General features: G+C 44.9%; 1 pseudogene; it reads left to right on the forward strand.

Annotated features, from left to right (window-relative positions):
* Positions 1-494: 494 nt before the first annotated feature.
* LOC120890107 (U6 spliceosomal RNA) lies at positions 495-594 on the forward strand (annotated as a pseudogene).
* Positions 595-9248: the final 8654 nt, after the last annotated feature.

Raw genomic sequence — 9248 nt, forward strand, 5'->3', positions numbered from 1 at the left:
TGTTTACCTCTTGGTGCACAGAGTCCAAATTATCAACTGCCCAACCCTTTACAGAAGGCTGCTGACCTCAGCGATAGGCACATGAGTGCCCCTTTAAGAACCTGCAAAAAAAAAAAAGATCCAAGGGATACACTACTGCAGGTCCACAGCCAAGACCCTCCCCCAAAGGGAAGCGGGCATCTCCCGCAAAGCAAGAAGGAGCATGCGCAGTCAAGGCTCCTGAGGCTTGCAGACGCAGAAGCTCCAAGGCCATAAGGTGGAAGAAAGAAAGCTGAGCAGGATTGTGCCGACCCGGAGCAATTTTGCCAGAGGGCTTTGTACCCACCTTCCTGAATGTTAAAGTCAGTGCCTTTTGGAATCTAGTGACTCAGAGGTGGAGGTTCAGCCCCAGGTCGGGGGTTATGCTGTGATTAAAAAAAAAAAAAAAAATATATATATATATATATATACACACACACACACACACACACACACACACACACACACACATCTCAGTTTGGCGGCACATATACTAACACTGGAACGAGATCAAGAAGATTAAAATGGCCCCTGCACCAGGGTGACACGTAAATTTGTGAAACGTTCCATATTTTAAAAAAATGTTTATGCAAGATACAAAACACTTCTCAGACAAGTAGTTTTGTGGATGTGCCTTTTAAAAACTGTAGGACAATCATATACTGCTCACATCATGTTGCCGTGCAAGCATGCCTTCCTAAACATATAGAAAACAATCGAGAACCGAGTGCTGAATTAGCAAGGCCACCATGGAGCCCCTTTGATCAGCCACCATATGCCAGAGACTGGCCCTTTGTGGGTTTTTTGTTTTGTTTTGTTTTGCTTTTTGTTGTTGTTTAAATCAACCTTTTTTGTAATATAAACATATATGACTATATTTTAAATGTACAGCTCTGTGAGTTTTGGCAAATGTATTCATCCTTGCTCACCAGCACCCCAAACAAAATGCAAAATGTCTCCATCACCTCAAATATTTCCCTCCTGCAATTCTGTAATCAGACTACACACACGCAAATGGAATTCTGTAGAATACACTGCTTTGTGTCTCACATTGTTAGCACACATTGTTTAGGAGAGTCATCTATGTGTGGGTATCAGTAGTTGGTTCCTTTTTTATTGCTGAGCAGTATTATGTGGTATAAATGATCCACATTTGATAATCCATTCACCACCCTGGTTGTTGATGAACAACTTTCCTTAGACAAGTGTAGATGTACGTCCACTATACAGATGAGGGACACAGCTTGCAGGGTCACGTGGCCAGTGTCCATGTAACTTCATAAGATACTGCGGGACAGTTTTCAAAGTGGCTGTACCATGTCACTCCCACTAGCAGTTCATGAGCAGTCCACTGGCTTCACATCTTCCCTACTTTACAACAGACCCTAATACAGATGCCCGAGGATTCCAGGCACTTCAGCTGCCCCCAACTCTCCCAGCTGATAATCTTCCTCCTTAACTCAGGTGGATTTTAGCTTACTACACCTTGGGGCAGAAAAATAAAGTGATCCTTTCTTTCAGAGGTTATAGTTTCTCTTCCTGTGGTCCAAAGCCTTAAGTGAATACCCTAATTTTTTGTCCATTTTTCTTTATGGTGGAGGTGTTAATTCTGTATCAGTGACTCCATCAGAGCTGACAGCAGATGTCCCCTAAGATGTACTATATGTTGAAATCTCAAGGACTCGCTGTCGTTAGTTGTTGCCATATGATATTGATGGCTGAGAAGCTCACTTGGGCTAACTGAAAAATGTGCAGAAGCAAGGTTAATCAAAGAGCGTGTGTATATCAACTTGCAGCGATGAATAAAAATCAGACTAAAAATTCTCTGAGTGTTATCCTTGCTGTCTCTTTCCTAAGCAGGGCACACAAGTGAAATCATAATCCAGCTCTTGATTTATAGTGAGGAGTCCCTGTCATGAGTGGCTGGGGTCAGCCTGGATGTAATCCAGGGCCTTCTCCAAGGCAAGACGGAAGCCACACCTCATCTGAAGGTTGTCGGTGCTCGTAGGATCAGTGTGGGCTGTGAGAGGAATGGTTAATGACATCAAGCTATGACAGCCTGACGCATCCAATTTATAACAGGATAAGTCTTGCCAGAGGGATTAGATATATATGAAATCTGTGCCTCTCTGCACCCTCCGTCTCCACCTAAAGAGAAAACCTTCCCCTTGGAACAAGAAGCACTTTAAGTTTGGTGACTAACACTCGCTCTCCCCCCTACACCCTTTCGACAGGAAATGCCGCATCTGCCTCTCTGACGTGCCTTTTGCTTTTGCTCTGGTGACCTTGCATTGCTCTGCTCTCGTCAGTAAGCTGGTAGCAATCCCATTCCCCCCATTTCCAGATTCATAAGGCAGGGACCCCCACATACATCATAGCATCTCTTAGCAAATCATCACACACCGTGGGAAAATCAAATAACAACTCTAAAACATGATTAGCACATTCACTGGCGGGAACAAGTTGGGTAGGGGTGATTGGTTACTACAAGAGGGGGATTCGTTAGAACTGATTGGTTTAAGCCAAGAGGGGTGTTTGTGCTGAACTACATGGTTTCCCAACTTGTTATCAACCACCATAAACTACTGGGAGGGTCATCTGGCATCCCAGGTATTTCCCTGTCTCATGCTGATTGGTGGCTGCTAGGGGGTTGCTATGGGTCCCCACCTAGCCTGACTGAGTCAGGGTCCCCTGGCGCAGCAGATCTCTCCTGTTATTTGTAGATAAACAACTTAGCAGGGTGGGAATATGCCTAGGAGTGCTTTGTGGGTCTTTCCAAGGACAAAGGCCTTGGAGAGGCTTTGCTCTGAGGTAGAGGCTGGTTTTTCAAGCTCAACTTGGTTCTGCAAAGTTGAAGTATGCAGGACAACTGGTGTTGAGAGCCACAGCCGAGTGGGGGTGGCGCCTGGCATTTTGCCAGAGAAGTGGTTGAGAGGTGAGGCCAGCGAGCCATTAAGATGACGATAATTAAGTTAATCTGTGTATAATTGCTGTGACTGGATGATGCTATATTGAAACAGGCTGTGTATTCAGTTGTATATAGACCCCTGCAGTCCGGCAATAGGGCGGCTCCTGCTGCCTCGGCGCCCGCTACTTTTGAGTTCTCACGGGAACTCCCGGAGTTCCCGTTGAGTTCCCGTTGAGTTCTCACGGAGCCCCGTGGAGCGCTGGGAGAGTTCCCGGGGAGTGCGGTGCAGTGCCGGTGCGGTTCTGGCAATAAAGGAGTTCCTGTTTGAACCTACAAGTGCCTCGTGGCGGCTCGGTTGTTTTGTGCCCAGCCAGACTGCGGCAAACTGGAATGTGTTGAGCAGGGAAAGCTCTATCAAAAGCTGTACCTATTTGCCTGGGCTGCCAGAACAAAGTACCCCAGACTAGGCAGATTAAGTTGTCTTACAATGCTGGAGCCCAGAAGTCCAAGAGCAAGATGTTAGCAAGGCCGGTCCCTCCTGAAGGCCGTGAGGGAGAATCCAATCCAGGCTGCTCTCCTAGCATCTGATTTGCTGGCAAATTTTGGCTTTCCCTAATTTCTGTCTCCATGTTCCTATGACAATCTCCCTGTATGTCGGCCTTCTTAGGGTACATGGTCTCCTCTGCCACCAAAATTCTAGTGGGAGGCACACTACCTCTGAAGGTTTGATAACTGACTCTACAAAATAAATTGATGGTGGACAGATGAACCAGAGAAAAACTAGTTTAATTACATACCAACCTATGAGAGTCCCACAAAATCTGAGGCTGGAAGAAGCAGCAGATGATTGATGCTTTTATAGCATCCTGAGCTACAGAAAGGCAGCAGGGCTTGTGGCTTCTGGGATGTGGGGGTGGAAGAGGAGGATGTGGTGAATAAAGGTTATCTGGTTTCATAGACAGAGAGCCTTCCAGACAAGCCTTTAATCCCAGTGACTCAGGAGGCTGAGGCAGGAGGCTCACAAGTTCAAAGCCAGCCTCAGCAACTTAGTGAGGCCCTAAGCAACTTAGTGATAACCTGTCTCAAAATAAAAAGGGCTGGGGATTGGGGATGTAGCTTCGTGGTTAAGAACACTTGGATTCAATCCCTGGCAATACACACACACACACACACACAAAAGTCTTTCAGGAAATAAAAGTCATCTCATGAGAATAGGTGACCGTCCTCCACATCCTCTCCTATGATTATTTGGGGGATCCATTTTCAGTCAGATAAGGGAACTTCAGGGGAAATCCTTCCCTGCAGGTGCTGTTCCTCAAATGCCCTCAATGTATAGTCATCACCATGCAAAGGTGGCGTATTTGGGGGTGATATTTCCAGAATCGCTGCACTTCCTTATCCTGCTACAGGAAGACAGTAACTGGGGAGTCTGCAGAACTAGTTGGAGCCTGTGCAGCCTAGGGATGCTGCAGGGCCATGCAATGGCTTTGAACAATGGCTGTGTGGCTTAGGCAGCCAGTGTCCCCAACTCAATAGGAAGGAGTTGGGACAGATGGCTTCCCAAGTTCCCTGCACCTCTTCAGACAAATTCTTTCAGCACCTGGGAAGTCAACTTTGAATTGCGGGATTTACAGATGAGCCCTATGCTGTGAGTCCACTCGAGTGCAGTAACCTGCATTTGGATCCAGTCTTTCAAGGAGAATGATACAGTTATGTGGGTGGGAAGGACAAGGACTCTCTTTTGAGCTTCCCCCTTATTCCTAGCCTACTCCATGGGAAAGCTTTATAAGTCAAGGCCATTTGGAACAATGAGAAAAATAAATGAGTATTTTGTTGTTGTCTGTGTCCGCTTGAACTTCCCTAGACTTGACCCTTAATCCACAAGGAAACACCTCTTTACCCACATATGTTAAAGTGGGAGTCACTGACTTGCTCATAACAGAATTCAGATATGGAAGGGACCCTTTGCAATTGAGCTAACAGTCCAGAGAGGGGAAGAGTTAGCTCAAAGTCACAGGAAAAACTTTAAGGGCAGGGCCAGGAAAAATCAATGTCAATTTTCTTTTTTTTTTTTTTCAATATTTATTTTTTAGTTATCGGGGATACAACATCTTTGTATGTGGTGCTGAGGATCGAACCCGGGCCGCACGCATGCCAGGAGGGCGCGCTACCGCTTGAGCCACATCCCCAGCCCTCAATGTCAATTTTCTAAACTGTATAATGAGAGACCTCTGAAATTCCTTCAGGCCTAGAGTCTGGTCCCCTGGTCTCGATTATTGGACCAGTGATTTCTGCCGCACCACCACCCCCATGGTGGTTCAACAGCCTCGCTGTTGCTGAGGCTGGCTTTGAACTCTCAATCCTCCTGCCTCAGCCTCCCAAGCTGCTGGGATTACAGGCATGCCCACTGTGCCCAGCCCATGGGTTACCATTATTTTAAAAAAGGACACTTTAACTCAGAAAGCAGAGGGTACACAATCTCAGCATACCTCACCATGACAATAATCAATTCCTTTACAAAACACTGCCTCTTTCTTATTTTTTTAATTTTATACAACTCAGTAAAGCCCTTCTCACTAACTGAGGAGGACCATAAATAGTTATGATCCTTGAAGAGAGCAGTCAGTTTTCAGCCTGTATAGCTGACAGTGCACATAATAGACACCTCATTATGATGCAGCAAGAAGGCCCTCATCAGCTGAGCAGATGCCAACAATGTGCTCATAGACTTCCCAGCCCCCAGAACTAGGACCCAAAAAAAGCTTTATTAAAAAAATGTGGGCTGGGGTTGTAGCTCAGTGGTAGAGCCAGCACTTGCCTAGCATGTGTGATGCCCTGGATTCTATCCCCAGCAGCACATAAAAAATAAATAAATAAACAGAATAAAGGTATCGTGTCCACCTACAACTAAAAATATTTTTTAAAATGTGAGCCCACACATAATTCTCCTCTTGGTCTGACCTTAAAACAGAGATGGTCAACTCTGGCTGCAGGGTTAGAAACCCCTGGAAGAGCTTTTGTTTTTGTTTTATTTATTAATATGGTGCTGAGGATCAGACCCAGGGCCTCGCCAGTGCTAGGCCAGCCGTGGTTCGGAGGCGGTGGCTTGAACTTCCCATGTGTGACAAACCCTAAGTACCGCGCGAGGGCGCTAGAGCACAACGCAGGCCACGAGCCCAAATTCGCCCTGCAAAACGGAATGGGCTGATTCGCTTGCTACACCCTGGAATTTTTTTTTTTTTTTAAATTTCCATTTTTGTGTGTTTGTTTGCTTGTTGATTGTGATGCTGGGGACCGAATTCAGGGCTTCGTGCATGCTAGGCAAGCACTCTGGAATGAGCTCCACCCTCAGTTCTCCATACTGGCTGATAACCAAATGACAATTGGGAAAGGAAGGGGTCTGTCTTCCTACCGAACACAAACCACCTACTCCAAAAACCCACCGACCGTTAGGAGTTCCGTGCTTCGCTTCAGGGTGCAGCCCTTGAAAGTAGACGACAAAATGTATCGTGAGTTAACTTGCTGGTATGTGTAGCAGGTCCTCCCCGCCACCCAAGAAAGTGGCTGGTGACTTGCGCAGGGGAGCGATGCCTCTGGGTGTCACATAAGCAGATGGGAGACTCAGCAAGTGTGGTCCTAGCTGTCTCCCCACCCATCTACAGCAGAGTGCAGGCTTGAAAGTGTTAAACCCAGAAGCACAGCTGGCAGCTGAGATTAAGGAGGGGGAGGGATTAGGGAGGAGCAGTAAGTACCCCAGGAAAGACCCCAGGTTCAGTCGCTTAGAGACAGGGAGGCCCTGGCTTCCAGGGGAAGTTCCTTCAAGGGGCTGTTTTGACCTAGAGCCGAGGCCTTTCTGTAATGGTTAAGTTTTCAGACGGAAGAACCCCTAAGTGGAGATGCAGAAATACAGAAAGAAAAAAAAAAAAAGTTTTTGTTTTTTTTTTTAATATTTACTTTTTTAGTTTTGGGTGAACACAATGTCTTTATTTTACATTTATGTGGTGCTGAGGAGCAAACCCAGTGCCCCATGCATGCTAGGCCAGCGCTCTACCACTGAGCCACAACCCCAGCCCCCAAAAGGGGTTTTTGATTCACAACACCTGTGTGGGTGAATTTGCTTTCATCAAGGGATCTGCAAAGCCGGCAGCCACAAACACAGAATTTTTGTTAAATAGGCCTATTCTAATAGCATATTAATAAATGTTAATTTTCAAAGAAAAATTGGAAAATCTAAGCAAACATAAAGAAGAAAATTAAACTAAACCTAGTCCTGGCACTCTTTATCTCCTTCTAAACTTTTTTTCCCCTTCACACTTCAATATATAAAATAAGATTATTCTGAAAAAACATCTCATGTGCTATTATTTGATTTTATATCCTATTGTACTTATTCTCTCAAGTCAAGGCATATAACTTTGTTTTTGTTTTCTTTTTTATCAAAAACGTATATGGGTGTAACATACTTACATATATTACACATTCATGTACTGTTACTTCTGTAACCTAAAATAACATCTGTACCCACATGTTGCCATTTCCTGGCCTGTGACCATCAGATAGTGCCTGCTGATTTCTAACCCCAGAAATGGGGGTTCAGTCCTCTCCCCAGTCCCCACCACCCAGTCCCTAGTATTCCCTGGTTATTGGGAATACTTTTTATTCCTACACTTTTTATTTTACTGGATTTAATTTTGTCCTTACCCTTTGTTTCCCCTGGACCTATCTCCAGGACCTTCACAAATTTACTAGAAGTGTATTTTAGTTATTTAGTTATTTTTATTTATTTAGTTATTTTTCTTTTGCCAATAACATAACTCCTCAGACTGGGTAAGTTTTTTTTGTTTTTTTTTGTTTTTTTTTTTTTTTTTTTTTTTTAAAGAGAGAGTGAGAGAGGAGAGAGAGAGAGAAAGAATTTTAACATTTATTTTTTTTTCTTAGTTCTCGGCCGACACAACATTTTTGTTGGTATGTGGTGCTGAGGATCGAACCCGGGCCGCACGCATGCCAGGCAAGCACACTACCGCTTGAGCCACATCCCCAGCCCCAGACTGGGTAAGTTTTAACAAAATGAGGCTTATTTAGCTCAGTTCTGGAGGTTCAAGCGCTCTCCTCTACCTGGTGATGGCCTCCTTGCTGGCAGAGTCCCAGAGCAGGGCCCTGCATCACATGGCAAGAGCAGGGAGTACTGGTGTGTCCTCTGATTTCTCTCTCTTCTTATAAAGTCACCTGTATTCCACCGTGGGGCTCCACCCAGACGAATTTGTCTGATCCTAATCACCCACAGAGACTCCACGTCTGCACACCATAGCTGGATTAAGTTGCCACTGTCTCAATACAACAGTGTTTAAATTCAAACGCAGGAACTCAGAGAGGACACGTGTCAACCAGGTCCAAGCCGCAGCAGGACAGTAGGCCTTCTTGCAATTCCTCCCTCTTGAGGTGTTTTCCCAGAACCCTGGGACTGGTTCCCAAATGGAAAGGTTGCTGTCATCTTGAGAACTTTCTTCTTGCTCTCTCGTTGATCCTTGGTCTCCCGGATCTCATGGCCTTGTCCTTCTGGAGGTGGGTACCAAGTACCAACCATTTTTGAAAACTCTACATGTCACTTGGTGCCTTTCTTTCCGTTCTCAAGGTTGACTGATGTTCTGGGGAGGAAGTGAATTGGGGGTCAGAAGTCATTTTCCCACGGATCTTTTAAAAGCACTTCTCTAAGGGTTACAGTTTCATTTTTGATCCTTTGCACGAAATCTGTGTTTTGTTTTTTCTTGGTAGCAATTGTCCTTCGCCCTCTGACAGATCATAACGATGCCTAGGGCCTGAGTCTGCTGTCATCCATTGAGCTTGACATTTGATGTCCCTTTAATTACAACAACTCATGTCCTAGGTTCTGGCAAATTTTTTTTGAATTATTCATTTAGCAATTCCTACCTTCCATTTTCTTGGTTCTCTCTATTCAGAGTTTGGGCTTCCTGGCTTGTGCCCGAGTCTTATGTCAGACAAATTTTCTAGCTTTCTGTCTTTTTCTCTACTTGGGAGATTCCAATCTCTCTTTTGCACTCCTAATGTTACTATTTGTGTTAGTCATTTTTCCATCACTGTGACAAAAATATTTGTGATAAATCAGCTAAAAGTGGACAAGAGGGGGCTGGGGATGTGGCTCAAGCGGTAGCGCGCTCGCCTTGCATGCATGCGGCCCGGGTTCAACCCTCAGTATCACATACCAACAAAGATGTTGTGTCCGCTAAGAACTAAAACATAAATATTAAAAAAAAAAAAAATTCTTAAAAAAAAAATAAAATAAAAATAAAAGTGGACAAGAGAA

Source organism: Ictidomys tridecemlineatus, chromosome 4 (genome assembly GCF_052094955.1).
Source record: "Ictidomys tridecemlineatus isolate mIctTri1 chromosome 4, mIctTri1.hap1, whole genome shotgun sequence".
NCBI lineage: Eukaryota > Metazoa > Chordata > Mammalia > Rodentia > Sciuridae > Ictidomys > Ictidomys tridecemlineatus.